This window comes from Dreissena polymorpha, chromosome 3, assembly GCF_020536995.1.
Source record: "Dreissena polymorpha isolate Duluth1 chromosome 3, UMN_Dpol_1.0, whole genome shotgun sequence".
NCBI classification, from domain to species: domain Eukaryota; kingdom Metazoa; phylum Mollusca; class Bivalvia; order Myida; family Dreissenidae; genus Dreissena; species Dreissena polymorpha.
This window is the reverse complement of record NC_068357.1, coordinates 76225568-76242692: the sequence shown is the minus strand read 5'-3', so window position 1 is coordinate 76242692 and position 17125 is coordinate 76225568. Positions and strand designations below refer to the sequence as shown.

At 33.4% G+C, this 17125-nt stretch overlaps 1 long non-coding RNA gene across 1 annotated transcript; it reads left to right on the top strand.

The window, feature by feature from the left end:
* The first annotated feature begins 7246 nt into the window (after window positions 1–7246).
* LOC127874821 (uncharacterized) lies at window positions 7247–16301 on the top strand. The gene is made up of 3 exons (XR_008047119.1): window positions 7247–9265; window positions 14034–14157; window positions 15823–16301. It is a non-coding gene; the product is annotated as an uncharacterized LOC127874821 (long non-coding RNA).
* Window positions 16302–17125: the final 824 nt, after the last annotated feature.

The following is a 17125-nucleotide window of genomic DNA, read 5'->3' as shown; positions in this document are numbered from 1 at the left end:
TGACCTAGAAATAATTTTTGAGGATGTAGCACATGGAAAAGGGCTATGGAAATTCAACAATTCACTCTTAAAGGACATTGACTATTTAAACTGCATTAATACTTTGATAGAAAATATTAAACTACAGTACTGTATACCTATCTACAACATAGAAAACATAGAAAATATTCACAATAGCACCATACAGTTTGTCATCAATGACCAATTATTTCTTGAAACATTACTTATGGAAATAAGAGGAAAAACTATTTCTTTTTCATCATATAAAGCTAAACAGAACAAAAACCATGAATCAAATCTAATTAAGAAAATTGATATACTTCAAAAATCATTAACTGAAACTAATTCTGACCAACTCCGTGAGCTACAAAATGAATTAGAAAATGTGAGGGAAAGTAAACTTAAAGGATCTCTTATTCGTTCTAGAGCTAAATGGATGGAAGATGGAGAAAAACCCACAAAATACTTTTGCTCGCTCGAATCTAATCATTATACAAATAAGTCTATACCTTTTATTGAATTAGAAAACGGGGCTAAGTTAACAGAGCAAAACGATATTTTAAAAGAAGCTGTTTCATTTTATAAAACATTATACAATAAAAATGACAACGAAATAAAATACGATATTAATGCTGATCTATGTAATATTAATATACCTAAATTAAATAAAGTGCAATCTGACTCATTAGAAGGACTGCTGAATATTGAAGAAGTATCAATAACACTTAAAAATATGAAACATGATAAAAGTCCAGGTTCTGATGGATTCACTGCGGAATTCTTTAAGGTTTTTTGGAGTAAGTTAGGCCACTTCATAGTGAGAAGTCTAAATTATGCTTTTATTACAAATTCCTTGTCCATAACACAAAAACATGGAATTATTACTTGTGTTCCAAAAGAAAACAAACCGAGATGTTACCTGAAAAACTTACGACCATTGACATTATTAAATGTAGTTTACAAACTAGCATCGGGTTCCATTTCAAATAGATTAAAGACAGTACTTGATATTTTAATTTCCAAAGATCAGACAGGTTTCATTAAAGGTCGATTTATTGGTGAAAACACCAGATTACTTTACGATATATTGAAATATGCTGAAGATAATAATTTACCTGGGTTACTTATGACAATCGACTTTGAAAAAGCGTTCGATACTTTGTCCTTCCAGTTTATAGAAACAACTATTAGATTTTTTAATTTCGGACCAATGTTTCAAAAATGGATATTTATGTTCTTGTATAATACCATGGCCTCCATACAAATAAATGGATTCTTGTCAGATACTTTTTGTATAGAAAGGGGATGTCGTCAAGGAGACCCAATCAGCGCTTACATTTTTATTATTTGTGCAGAAATTCTTGCTATTAAAATAAGGGAAAGCAAAGAAATTAAAGGTATAACTATAAATGACCTACAATATAAAATATCACAATTTGCGGATGATACATCTTTATTTCTGGACGGATCAGAATCATCTCTTAATTCTACATTAGATATGCTTCATGAATTTTCATTATACTCTGGACTTAACATAAACTATGAAAAAACTAATTTAATTTGGATAGGCTCTATGAAATATAGTACTAGATCAATAAAAACTAAATACAAACTGACATGGGGAGCTACTACCTTTAAGGTTCTTGGAATAATGTTTGATATTAATTTAGACAAAATGGTAATGACAAATTTTGAAAACAAAATCGAAAGTATTAAAAGATCAATAAGTCATTGGAATCGCAGAAATATTACTCCTCTAGGAAAGATAACCATTGTTAAATCATTATTTCTACCTTTACTTATTCATCTATTTGTATCACTACCAACTCCAAGCGTAGACACTATGAAAACAATAAATCAATACTTTTATGACTTCATTTGGGCAGGACCGAGCAAAATTAAAAAAACAGTAATTGTTAAAGATTATAATGAAGGTGGATTAAATATGATAGATATATGTTCTTTTGAAAATTACATGAAAATAACATGGCTTAAAAGAATAGTGTCAGGAGAAGGAAATTGTTATGCACTGGCTAAATCGTTAATAGATTTTAAAATATTATTCAATACTGGTAAAATGTATGCCGAAAAAATATGTTTACACTTGAGAAATAAATTTTGGCTTGATGTTTTGAAAAACTATATATTGTATATTGAAAAGCTGCCAATATTAAATTGTGATGATATTTTAGATATGCCTCTTTTTTATAATCATAATTTTAAAATTAGCAATAGCTTTATCTATATTAAATGTCTATATGAAAGAGGCATTCGGTTTGTGAGAGACATAATGATAGAAAGAAACTGCTTCATTTCCAAAGAATCTTTGGATACACAACTTGGAACAAATGTAAACTTCCTATTGTACCAAGGATTAATAAACGTAATAAAGAAATACATTGACAAATTTGAAGACCTGCCAAATTTTGACAAAAACACTAAAGGACCCATATTACCAACTTACATAAAAAAAATATTAACCAGTCCGAAAGAAGAGAAACATATTTATAAAACATTAATTCAAAACAATGACATTCCAGCTTGTAACACTAAATGGAACTCAGAATTTTTAAATATTGATTGGAAAAAAGTGCATGGACTTGTTTTCAATCTAACTAAGGAAACATATATCAGATGGCTCCAGTACAGAATAGTCCACAGAATATTGGGAACAAAATCCCTAATGTTCAAAATGAAAATTGCTACAAATAATCTATGTACATTCTGTAATTTGGAAGTTGAAAATATAATTCACTTGTTCTGGAACTGTCCATATACCCAAGAAATTATTAAATTTGTTGTCGATATTGTTCGTAGAAGTAGACCAAGCATACATATTCCCATTACATGTCAGGATCTAGTACTTGGAATTATTAATCCAAAAATGAATGATTTAAATATAGTTTGCCTAGAGCTTAAACGGTATATCTTTCATTGTCAAAGAAAAAACAGAATCCCCTCAAAGTACGGACTTGTAAACAGAATGAAACAAACTTTTGAAATTTACAAAAGCACAATTAAATCAAATGAAGAATTAAAAATATGGTCCCTTGTGAAAATATTTACTGACATCACATATAATGACATAACTAACCATAACACATAATTCAACTAATACATATGAATTTGTTTTGTTGTTCTTGTAAACTCTGCATTATCAGCTTGCGTATATAATGCAATTCAGCACCCATACTAATTTTTTTTTTTTTTTTTTTTTCTAATGTGCAATTTTTTATGTTAAATGATATGTACATACTTATATTCAACACTAATTTAGTTTGTATTGAACAAACTAGTGTATGTTGTTGTTGTTACATACTTGTACTATAACTCAATTATAATTGTATATGAATGTATGTTTGAATTTAATTACCAAATTGCTATACATGAACTACTTTGTTATATGAAATTCATAATGTATGTAATATTCTACGGAGTGAATAAAATTTTGCAGGTTAAAAAAAAAAAAAAAAAAAAAAAAAAAAAAAAAAAAAAAAAAAAAAAAAAAAAAAAAAAAAAAAATTAATGCTTATCACTAGATGTACAGAAAATTTGATGCCAAAACCTTGTGAACTTTTTTTGCAAGACAAATATCGTATTGTCCCAAGTGTACGAAATTTTTATCATGTTTGATGGACAGGTTATAGCTTTAAAAAATAAACAAAGGCACTAATTTTCTGGAAAGAAGTATACAGAAGGGTGTAATCTCCAAGAGAAAAAGGTGGTTTCTTCACTCTGGGGGTGAACTACTCTTACTTTATGGGTATGTCTCCATATTTTGTCTTCAGAAGAAAAATATAAGCATATAAATGATGATGTGTGGGAAGTATATTTGACTTTACCATAACATTATTACAAAAATACATTTCCTCTTCTCAAATTAATGTCAATTTTAATTCTCTAATAATCTTCAATGTTAGCCTGAAGTTGGTTATTAAATGTTGTACATGTACACTTGGGACATAAAATGAATGTTTTTTTTATAAACCTCCAGAAAGTGAAAACAAACTTACATTATAGCAGAATTAATGATTAAATTTTGATTTAATAAAGCATTCAAAAGCAACAAAAAAAAAGCCAAAATAAAAGTTGAACATGGTCAAATGTCAAATATGATGGATGACAAAGTCTTTCAGACACTTATAATTAAACCATGCAGACTGTCACCCTTGTGGTACAATTCCTACACATCTAAACTAAAAACCATGTTAAAACCTTCGATAAACAACGGTACAGCACTTATTATTATTTCATTCATTTTTAATGACACATGACCAAAATATATAGAGGATATATTGTATTACAGAGGAAGGTCAAGTAAGAGGACATCGTGTTTAATGTATAAAGTATAAAAAGAACATGGTCTAATTTATAAAGAACAAGGTCCAATATATAGGGAATATAATGTTTAATATATAGAGAGCAAGGTCTAAATAAAGAACAGTGAATTATATGTGTCTTGTTTTGAGAAAACTGGGCTTAATTCATGTGCGGAAAGTCTCGTCCCTGATTAGCCTGTGCAGACTGCACAGGCATATCAGGGAAGAGACTTTCCGCTTTTATGGTATTTTTAGTTTGAAGGAAGTCCCTTCTTACCGAAAATCAAGTTTAAGCGGAAAGTGTCGTCCCTGATAAGCCGGTGCGGACTGCACAGGCTAATATGGGACGACACTTTACGCACATGAATTCAGCCCAGTTTTATCAGAACAATACACATATTTATATAGAAAACGAGGTCAAATATTATAAAAAAATATAAACATGTATTTTGTATACAGAACCATGTTCAATATTTATAGAAAAGCGTCCAATATATAGAGAACACAATATTAGATCAACTTCAAGTATAGAGAGCAATGTCTTATATATAGATATCAAATTCCAACATATAGAAGAGGCATAATGTCTTATATTTAAAGATCAAAGTCAATGCCATAGAGAACAATGTTTAATATGTAGAGAACATCATTTGATATTTAGAGAACAAGGTATGCTATCCATTTGTATAGAGAAAAATGCCCAGCATATAGATCTCCAGCATATAGAGGGCAATGTCAAATAGATCTTTATTATATAGAACAAGATAAATTATGAAACCAAAGTCAAATATATACAACTATGTGAAATATATTGAAAACCAGGTCAAATGTATCTACAATTTGTGAAATATATGTGTTTTTTATGGGAAATACTGATCTATGACACACTGCATAATTATGGAGATTCCTTATGCCTCTGATATCCCATCGGTTATAAACATACTAAGGGCCACAAAAATACCTCAAATAAAATACATATAAAAGTCATGCAATTTTCTTCAGATTTTCATCCATTTTGAAAATGTCCCAAGTGTACAGATTTGGCCTAAAATCATGCTAGATCCTTTCAGCAAACAATTCAAGTTCCCTGTAACTTATCTTATAATTTTATCAGAATATTTTATGCCAATTTAATTTGTATTCTATATTACTGACTGTTTGGGTATTTCTTAGAATAAATGAAAACTAAAGTTGTCAAGTACAAATAATCTTAAATCTCTAAACATCAACCTTAAATCATCAAACGGACCTTCTAGCACAGAACATTATTTTGGGAAACATTAATTTGTATACCGGTAGTTAAATGTAATAAAAATTTAAAAAGTATTTATATATGTTGAATGGTTTACTTATTTAACTTGTATACAAAAGTCATGTAAGTGTCCCAATTAAGTGTACAAATGTTTGAAAATTGTATACAGTTTTGGCAAAAGCTAGTTTTTGCAGATTTTCTTATATAATAAAAAAGAAACTTCACATATATTTGAAGGCCATCCTATATTTTGATAAATCTGAGTTTTTACTTTAAGATACACTGCTTTGAGGCCAGGAAAAAAACTTTTAGGAGTATAGTTTTGAAAAATATGTGTTAAAAACATGGACATTTCAATTTTTTCCATAATTTTTTTTAGAACACTTCCGATTTTGTATTTATATTTTGCTTAAGAACATACTGCATGTTGACAAAACACACAAAATATTGATGACATGTTTTAATGGGATTTTATTAAGTGCAAAAGACATGTACATTTATAAAAAAAAAATCAAAAACATTTGGTTAACATCTTTTGTGGTGAAAAAGTGATTACATCTCACAGAACGGCCCTACTCATTTATAAAACTTGAACCCTTTCCCTATGCAATACAAACAAAACTGTTGCCATAACTTAACATCTAAAATTTGAGAAAATTTTTCATTTAGGCTTCATTATCCCCAAGCTTTTCGGAGAAAAAGTGGGGATATTGTAGTTATCTCCGTCTTCCGTCCGTCCATCTGTCCGTCCTGGCCACTTTCTCCTCCTACACTATAAGCACTAGAACCTTGAAACTTATACACATGGTAGCTATGAGCATATGTGCGACCCTGCACTATTTGGAATTTTGATCTGACCCCTGGGTCAAAAGTTATGTGGGTTGAGGTGGGGCCGAGTCAGAGATTTTTACTCATTTTTATGCCCCCGGATCGAAAGATCGGGGGTATATTGTTTTTGGCCTGTCTGTCATTGTATGTGTGTGTGTGTGTGTGTGTGTGTGTCCCAAAACTTTAACCTTGGTCATAACTTTTGCAATATTCAAGATAGCAACTTGATATTTGGCATGCATGTGTATCTCATGGAGCTGCACATTTTGAGTGCACCGGAGACTACACCGAATGTCTTCAAATTGATACTGAACCTCTCTTATGGCAATACGGATGATTTCAACTATGCATGGCCCCATAACCAACCCTGGGGTGCCCCGCCCACATTGGCCACGCCCACATAGACCACGCCCACCCAAAATTGCCTTTTACTATAATTTCTTCATTTCTACACAGATTCACTTCAAATTGATACTGAGCCTCTCTTATGACATTATGGTTAATCTCAACTATGCATGGCCCCATTACCAACCCTGGGGCACCCCGCCCACATAGGCCACGCCCACCCAAAATTGCCTTTTACTATAATTTCTTCATTTCTACACCGATTCACATCTAATTGATACCGAACTTCTCTTATGACAATACGTTCAATCTCAACTATGCATAGCCCCATTACCAACCCTGGGGCATCCCTGGGTCAAACATGCGACGTGGGGATACACGTCGGCCTCTGCCGCGCCATTTCTAGTTAGTTTTGAAATCACCCATATTTGTGTAAAGTTTGGAGAAAAATCAAGAAAAACATATTTGACAATGAAATACATTTAAGTTGTTCGATGATATTTTCATGTATTTCAACTTTTCCAATGTCCAGATAAATACCCTATTTGTACCCATTGAAAACCTTTAAAACTTTAAATTTGCATTGTTATTTTGTGTTTGGCTTGAAGAAAAAAGATTGATCTGTATGCAAATGTTTACATTATATCTCACAGTCATAACAATTTCCAATTTATCGACAGTGGTGACCCGGTTTTAGCATTATAATATGATTATTAGTGCTTGTGATCATATTTCAGATGCCCAGGGGCCTTTATGGTTGGGTTAGGGAGGGGTGCTCCCTCCCTTCCTTAATTGATTTTTAGCTCCAGTGGCCAAAGGCCAGCGGGGCTTATGTCATGGTCCTGTGTCCGCCATGCGTGCGTCCGTCCGTGCCTGCGTGCGTCCGTCCGTGCATTAACTTTTCCTTTAAACATCTTCTTCTCCTAAACTACTGGTCCAATTCTGATGAAATTTCTCAGTAATGTTCCTTGGATGAACCTATTTCAAATTTGTTCAAATTATGCGCCTGGGGTCAAATTTGACCCTGCTCTGGGGTTACAAAATTGAACATATGCTTATATAAGGCCTATTTTGTGAAATCTTTCAAAATCTTCTCATCCATTACCATATGGGCATGGGGCTATCAAATTTGCTATGTAGAGATATCTAATAGCCCTCTACCAAATTTGTTCAAATTATGCTCCTGGGGTCAAATTTGAAACTGCCCCGAGGGTCACAAAATTTAACATATGCTTATAAAGGGGCTATTTTGTGAAAACTTTACAGATCTTTTTGTCCATTACCCTTGGGGTTAGGGCTACCAAATTTGGTATGTAGTGACATCTTATTGTCCTCTACCAAGTTTGCTCAAATTATGTCCCTGGGGTCAAGTTTGACCCTGCCCCGAGGGTCACAAAATTGAACATATGCGTATATGAGGCCTATTTTGTGAAAACTTAAAAAATCTACTTGTTCATAACTGTATGGCATAGTGCTACCAAATTTGGTATGTATTGACATGTATTAGTTCTCTTCTTAGTTTGTTCAAATTATGCCCCTGGAGTCAAATTTAAAACTGCCCCGAGGGTCACAAATTGAACATATGCTTATAAATGGCTAATTTAGGGTAAACTTTAAAAATCATTCTTGTTCATAACCAATGGGCCTAGGGCTACCAAATTTGGTATGAAGTGACATCTTATAGTCCTCTACCAAGTTTGTTCAAATTATGCCTCTGGGGTAAACTTTGACCCTGCCCGGGGGGGGGGGGGTCACAAAATTGAATAAAGCGCCTATTTTGTGTAAATTTAAAAAAAAATCTTGTTGAAAACCATTCGGACTATGGCTACCAAATTTGGTTTGCAGTAACATCTTATTGTCGTCTCCCAAGTTTGTTCAAATTATGCCCTTTGGGTCAAATTTGACCCTGACCCGCAGGTCACAAAATTGAACATTATATACACTTCTTGCTTGCTTATTTTGTGAAAACTTTTAAAATATTCTTGTCCTTAACTCTAGGATCTAGGGCTACCACATTTTGTATGTAGTGAGATATAGTAGTTCTATATGTGTCCAATAATTATGTTGATGAAGGTGGCAGTGGTAATGACTTGATTTGTCTGTGAGATATGAATGCCAAAATCTTCGTTTTACATAACATGAATTTTTATGTAAAAGTGGTGGTTCTTCATAAATTCTACATGTTCTTTGCAAATGACCTATACAAAGTTGTTCCAGGAGTACCATATTGCCTGACAATCTTTTGTTTTATTGTTAACTTAAACTGTACTTGATTCTAGCATGCCACTATACTTCTTTGAAGTAATTTGAGCAAATTTCTCACTGTTTAGTAATGTATACATTGTTTAAGGTACATTATAATTTCACATTTTGTAGGTAGACTTCAATATGTATGATATACTTATGCTGCCACAATGTAAAGGCAACAATCACTGGGTTTTGCTGGTTGCAAGTGTTATGTCCAGGACTGTAACCATTTACGACTCGTTGGATGGTAACAACAAGCCCTCGATTTGTTCTGGTAAGGTTCAAAGCTGTAATTCATTTTTTGTCTTACCTGCTTGATATAGCAGTCACAGTAGCAGTTGGTGTATGTGCATTTAATGTGTGTCTCTGAGCTTATCCAAACTGTGAATCGATAATTGAATATGCCATTTTTAGCTCATCTATTTTTTGAAAAAAACAATTAATGCATAATCGTTTCGTAAATAAATAGATCTTATCTGAGTGAAGATTTCATTCATTGTTTGATTATAATAATATTACGCACTCACCTGGATTATTAAAAAGTGTAATTGGACATATTAAATACACAATTACTTTCGATTATCAGCTAAGTATTATTAGATAAGACGTTTTTCCAGAATGCAGAAAATTTTCCTCGGGTATCTCGTGATTTACGAATATAGCGAGCGATGCGAGTGTTGGTAATTGGGCTATATAGGAGTCACTTTGTCGGTCTGTCTGTTGGTCTGTCTGTCCCGAAAATTTCATCTGATCTTCACCAAACTTGGTCAGAAGTAGTATCTAGATGATGTCTAGGTCAAGTTTTAATATGGGTCATGCCGTGTCAAAAACTAGGTCACGGGGCCACTAAGTGCGTTTTAAACAGAAAGTTTGGGCGGACCATAACTATGTCATTTATTGTTAGATTTTAAAATGACTTGGTACATTTGTTCATCATCATGGGACGGTGTGTCGTGTGAAAGAAGTATGACAATATCTCAAAGGTCAAGGTCACAAGTTGAGTTCAAAGGTCAAATGCTTGTCCGGGCCATAACTTTGTCATTTATTGTGAGATTTTTAAATCATTTGGCACATTTGTTCACAATCAGTGGACGGTGTGTTGCGCGAAAGAATTACGTTGATATGTCCAAGGTCAAGGTCACACTTTCATCTCAAAGGTCAAAAATGGCCATAAATTAGCTTGTCCGGGCCATAACTATGTTGTTCATTGTGAGATTTTTAAATCATTTAGCACATTTGTTCACCATCATTGCACGGTGTGTCGTGCGAAAAAAGTACATCAATATCTGAAAGGTCAATGTCACACTTTAAGTTCAAAGATAAAAAAATGTCAATAAATGAGCTTTTTCCAGTCCATAACTACGTTGTTCATTGTGAGATTTTAAAATCCTTTGGCATATTTGTTCACTATCATTGGACGGTGTGTCGTGCGAAAAAATTACGTTGATATCTCCAAGGTCACACTTTGAGTTCAAAGGTCAAAAATGGCCATGCATGAGCTTGTCAGGGGCCATAACTATGTTGTTCATTGTGAGATTTTAATCATTTGGCACATTTGTTCACCATCATTGGACGGTGTGTCGCGGGAAAGAATTACGTTGATATTACCAAGGTCAAGGTCACACTTTGAGTTCAAAGGTCAAAAATGGCCATAAATGAGCTTGTCCGGGCCATAACTATGTCGTTCATTGTGAGATTTTAAAATCATTCGTTCACCATCATTGGACGGTGTGTCACACGAAAGAATTATGTCTATATATCCAAGCCAAGGTCACACTTTGAGTTCAAAGGTCAAAAATGGCCACACAAAATCTTGTCCAGGCCGTACCTATGTCATTGATTGTGAGATTTTAAAATGACTCTGTACATTTATTTTGTTCACAGTCATTGGATGGGGCAGCATGCGAAAGAATTCAAGAGTTCGAAGGTCAAAATGGCCATTAATGATAATGGCATAATAATTCTTAAAAATTGCCATAAATTAGCCTCTCTTGTTTTGTGAAGACAGAATGCAAAATAGTCTGTGTCAATGCAGCATGTGGGTTTATACGTCACGTCTGTGACAAAGCTCTAGTTTGGTTGTAATTTCTATTTATTATCGTTGTCAATCGCACCGTCATGACTTTGATAACAGCAATGAAACCAGATTATTTTACAACTATATTCTGTAGCAGGTAGGTTATGTACAAAGTTTTCTGAACCTACTGTCCTGTACAAAGTTGACTATAGTTTTGCGAAGACTGTAACGTTATTCACACATAAATTCCTGTCAATGAAATTGCATTACTATTTTCACCACAAAGTATTGTTAAATGGTAAATGCTGTGTGTTTTATTCAGCAAAACATAAAACAAACATAATAGTATGTTTACCGGGAAACATGAATGTGAGCAAAAAATATTGCGGTCATGTTTCAGTCAATATTTTGACGATATAATTGAATTTGTAAGAATTACTAAGTGTGTTCTATTTTAGTATAGGGGTTTAAGTGTGCCCAGTGTGTCATACAAATCAATCCAAAGCTTTGATACACATGTACAATAATATTAACTGCTTTTTGTACTAAAATTGTGCAATCTTTATCTGTATATCATATGTAAGGACAGAGTACAAATTGTTTAATCACCCCATGTTCTATAAATGGCAAACCATTTGATAAAGTCTGATACTATTTAAATTATCTTGCATTCACTTCACCTTTGTAAACGATCTCCTATAAAACCACCTAACATGAATAAACAGGTTAACATTTTTAGAACATCCACAGGACATTTTGGGTTATCGTCCTCATAATCGTAGAAACATCTAAGTTCAGATTGTTGACGTTAAATATTTATCTCAAACTAAGATAACTACAATATGGGATTGAATTTATCAGCTTAGTTACGTATAAAAAGTCTTTGTACTGTGATTTAACAAGCTCTGATTTGATTGTGGTGTATGCAGTCAGTACATGTAAAATAAAGATAAATCCCATTTCAGCAATACTATACGGTCTAGCAAGATAAAAGATAAAGTAAAGTAAATATTCAAAATCAACGAATATTTCGCAACATATTTCATTAAATTAAGTTAACACATACAAAACTCAGTGCTCCTTATAGTAGTAGCCAACATTTCAATGCTAGATGTGGTATGGTAATATATATGTAACGAGATACATCATAGTCACTTTTATAAGCTCATCTATTTTTTGAAAAAAAATTATGAGCTATTGTCATCACCTTGGCGTCGGCGTCCGGTTAAGTTTTGCGTTTAGGTCCACTTTTCTCATAAAGTATCAATGCTATTGCATTCAAACTTGGTACACTTACTTACTATCATAAGGGGACTGGGCAGGCAAAGCTAGATAACTCTGGCTTGCATTTTGAAAGAATTATGTGCCCTTTTTATAATTAGAAAATTTAAAATTTTGGTTAAGTTTTGTGTTTAGGTCCATTTTATTCCTTAAGTATCAAAGCTATTGCTTTCATACTTGCAACACTTACTAACTATCATAAGGGGACTGTGCAGGCAAAGTTATGTAACTCTGACTGGCATTTTGACAGAATTATGTGCCCTTTTTATACTTAGAAAATTGAAAATTTGGTTAAGTTTTGTGTTTTGGTCCACTTTACCCCTAAAGTATCATAGATATTGCTTTCATACTTGGAACACTTGCAAACTATCATAAGGGTACAGTAAAAGGACAAGTTGCATAACTCTGGTTGTCATTTTTACGGGATTATGGCCCTTTTTTGACTTAGTAACTTTGACTATATGGTTAAATTTTGTGTTTCGATCCACTTTACTTCTTAAGTATCAAGGCTATTGCTTTCAAACTTCAAATACTTTCATGCTATCATGAGGTTACTGTACCTGGCAAGTTGAATTTTACCTTGACCTTTGAGTGACCTTGACTCTCAAGGTCAAATTATTAAATTTTGCTAAAATTGCCATAACTTCTTTATTTATGATTAGATTTGATTGATACTTTGACAAAACTACTCTTACCTGACATACCACAATAGACTCCCCCCCCCCCCTCCCCCCCCTTATTATTATATTTTTTTTTTTTTTTTAAGATCATCTCACAAATGACCACCACACCCTCACACTATACCCCCCCACCCCCCCCCCCCCATTTTTTTTTTGAAACGGTTAAAATACACAAATATTTGTTTTTATTATTTTATGTTTGAAATACTGTCCAACCATCGCACCCAACAATCCCCCACCACCCCCCCTCCCCCCACCCGAATCCCCCCCCCCCCCTAATTTTTTTTTTTTTTTTTAAGATCATCTCACAAATTACCACCACACCCTCACACTTTACCCCCCCCCACTCCCCCATTTTTTTTTTTTGAAACGGTTAAAAAACACAAATAATTATTTTTATTATTTTATGTTTGAAATACCGTCCAACCATCGCACCCAAAAATCCCCGCGTTTTTTTTCGCATTTTTGGAAGATAATGTAATAAATTCCACACCCCCACACTATACACCCCTCTTCACTCCGCCCCTCCCTCCTTTGTGATTGAAAATGAGAATGCCTTCACCTTTAAAAAGAAAATAGATGAGCGGTCTGCACCCGAAAGGCCGTGCTCTTGTTAATATAGCTTACCACATATGTTCTCCATGTAGAGAAGCTGCAGCGCATGCGTTAACAGGAGATCAAAGGTCACATTTAGGGAGGTTTTTTGGCCAGTTCCAGTTATCATTCATCAGGCAATATACCAAACAAGATATTCAAAAAACTTTGTAAATCTTATTTGTTTTCTATATTTGGATCTTTATCATAAATATTAACTTGTAATGACCACCAACACTTTAAAAATGATAGGCTATATATAAATTTAAGCTTGCTTTCTTAGTTCATTCTTATTTATTATTGTGTCCTATCTCTCACACTTATCTGTTTCAAATAATGTGTTAATAGATTCACATATATATATATGTTTGAAAACTGATTACCAAAACAATTTGGTATAGATAAAGTACCGCTTAAGTATATAGGCACACGATTTTTGTTGATTTTTACCAACAAAATATTTGTTGCAGCCAGTTCATGTGTCAACGAGCGCAAATTGTGAAAGATGGCTTGGAAAAATTCAGTTCAGAGTTCAAAGCGCCACCTTGCAACAAACAGCGCCATGGAAACAGCTGTGGAGTGTTTGCATTGATGGTAATAAATTAGCTTCATATTTCTATATAGGAGTCACTTTGTCGTACTGTCGGTCGGTCTGTCGGTCTGTCCCGAAATTTCATCCGAATTTCACCAAACTTGGTCACAAGTTGTATCTTGATGATGTTTAAGCCAAGTATGAATATGGGTCATGCTGGGTCAAAAACTAGGTCATGGGGTCACTTAGTGTGTTTTAAACCGAAAGTTTGTCCGGACCATAACTATATCATTTACCGTTAGATTTTAAAATAACTTGGTACATTTGTTTACTATCATGGGACGGTGTGTTGCGTGAAAAAAGTATGTCGATATCTCCAAGATCAAGGTCACACTTGGAGTTCAAGGGTCAAATGCTTGTCCGGGCCATAACTTTATCATTTATTGTGAGATTTTAAAATCATTTGGCAAATTTGTTCACCATCATGGGACGGTGTGTCGCGCGAAAGAATTACTTCAATATCTTAAGGTCAAGGTAATACTTTCAGTTCAAAGATTAAAAATGGCCATAAATGAGCTTGTCTGGGCAATAACTATGTCGTTCATTGTGAGATTTTAAAATCATTTGGCACATTTGTTCACCATCATTGGACGGTTTGTCGCGCAAAAGAATTACGTCGATAACTCCAAGTTCAAGGTCACACTTTGAGTTCAAAGGTAAAAAAAGGCCATAAATGAGCTTGTCCAGGCCATAACTATGTTGTTCATTGTGAGATTTTAAAATCATTTGGCACATTTGTTCACCATTATTGGACGGTTTGTTGCGCAAAAGAATTACGTCTATATCTGTAACGTCAAGGTCACACTGTGAGTTCAAAGGCCAAATTGGCCATAAATGATATGTCCGGGCCATAACTATGTCATTTATTGTGAGATTTTAAAAATACATGGTACATTTGTTCACAGTCATTGGACGATGTGTCATGCAAAAGAATTATGTTGATAAATCTAAGGTCTAGGTCACACTTGGAGTTCAAAAGTAAAAAAATGGCCATAAATTTGGACTGCATGTCATGCTAAAGAATTCAAGAGTTCAAAGGTCGAAATTGCCATAAATGATAGTGGCATTATCATTCTTAAAAATCGCCATAAATTTGATTCTCTTGTTTTGTGAAGACAGCATGCAAAATAGTCTGTTTCAATGCGGCACGTGGGGGTATTTGTAACGTCTGTGACAAAGCTCTAGTTTGCTAAGTAAAGATCTGCATTAACTTTTATTCAACAAAATAATGGGAGAATGTAGAATATAATCATAGTACCTTTCTGTTGGTGCATTGGTTTTTAGAGCCTTGCATTTTTTTTTTATTTATTAAGGACATGATATTTCATATGTAATATCATAACCTGAGGATCAAACTGTGTTATAGAGTCCCACTTTTGTCAAATAACCCTGAAAAAAGGTTAAACAAGAAGATTACTCATATTTTAATTTTTATGAATGTGTCATATAATGAAAAAAAGCATTCTCTTTGCTCCATTATATAATTCTGTATGAAAAGTTGTTTTTCAGTGTCTTAATGTGATTGTATATTTATGATGCATAAAACATTAATACTTTTCACTGTCAAACTATCGTTCTTGCAATTTTATTTTCAGAAATAGTATTTTTTGTGAACACTTAATCTAGTGAATATATGCTTTTCTTATTGCAAACAAATTTATTTCCAGACTGCCAAATGTTTGGTCATGAAAATGCATCCCACAATGTTGCGACAGGCCCATGATTCAGTTTATCGAGACTAGTCGTGAGACGCAGACTTCTGATTCATGGGGTGCGGCAAACATATCTGTGCGACTCGATGACTTCACTGTAAAGACCCGCACGGCATTAAAATGGATATTATCAATATGTGTTGTTTCGCGAAAATATGTTTTTGTAGCAGGAAGTGCTTTGGGCTCGATTAATCTGAGAACTCAACAAAATATTAATAAAATCCTTCTGTGCCAAAAACATATTGACTTAAATTAATTAATCCCGATGGCGTAAATGACTTATCATTTCATGTTCATGAACCGGTTTTAAAATACTTTGTAGACTTATCTGCTAGGCGGTGAGGACTTTTAGACCACCTGATAAACTTCAACTTTATTTGCCCTAGTTCAGTAACCGACTAAAGATATGCTAACATAATACTGATGACTGATGAGTCTGTTGTGTCTTATATTCTCATTGCTACTTAAAATATTAAGTCTATTTCAACGTTTAGACTAATAATAAGCAAATTCGTTAAATTGATATCCCCCGCCAAATAAATTTTGATTATTGATGGGTGCAGAACTAACAGAAAAGTTTATTTGAAGGGTTGTACCCTTATCTCACTTATTTAAAAGCAACAACATAAAAAAACAATTGGCAATAACTCTTATTTAAGAAGTGTAGGGTTATAGATTTTGTGCATGACACCTCTCCTCATTGATATCTTAACATCCATTAAATTTCATCTTTAAATCGTGTATAGTATCTGTGATATAGTCCTGTAAAGTAACATCAGACATGTACATATGTACTAGGGTTATGTTTCTTGTGCATGGCACTTATTCTCATTGACAATTATACACCCATGAAATTTCATGTTGAAATCTTGTATTTATAGTTTCTGAGATAAAGCCCTGAGAAGTTACATCATACAAAAACAACAAAGGGCAATAACTCTTATTAAAGAAAGTGAAGGGTTGTGGTTCTTATGCATGGTTCTATAAATGAGATATAGCCCTGAAAAGTTACATCATAAAATGACAATAACAAGTAAGGGCAATAACCGTTATGTAAGAAAGTATACGGTTATGGTTCTCGTGCATTGATAATTATACACCCATTAAGTTTCATGTTAAAATCTTGTATAGTATCTGAGATATAGCCCTAGTTACATCATACAAAAACAACAAAGCGCAATAACTCTTATATCAGAAAGTAGCGGGTTATGGTTCTTGTGCATGGCACCTCTTCTCAGCTATATTTATACACCCATAA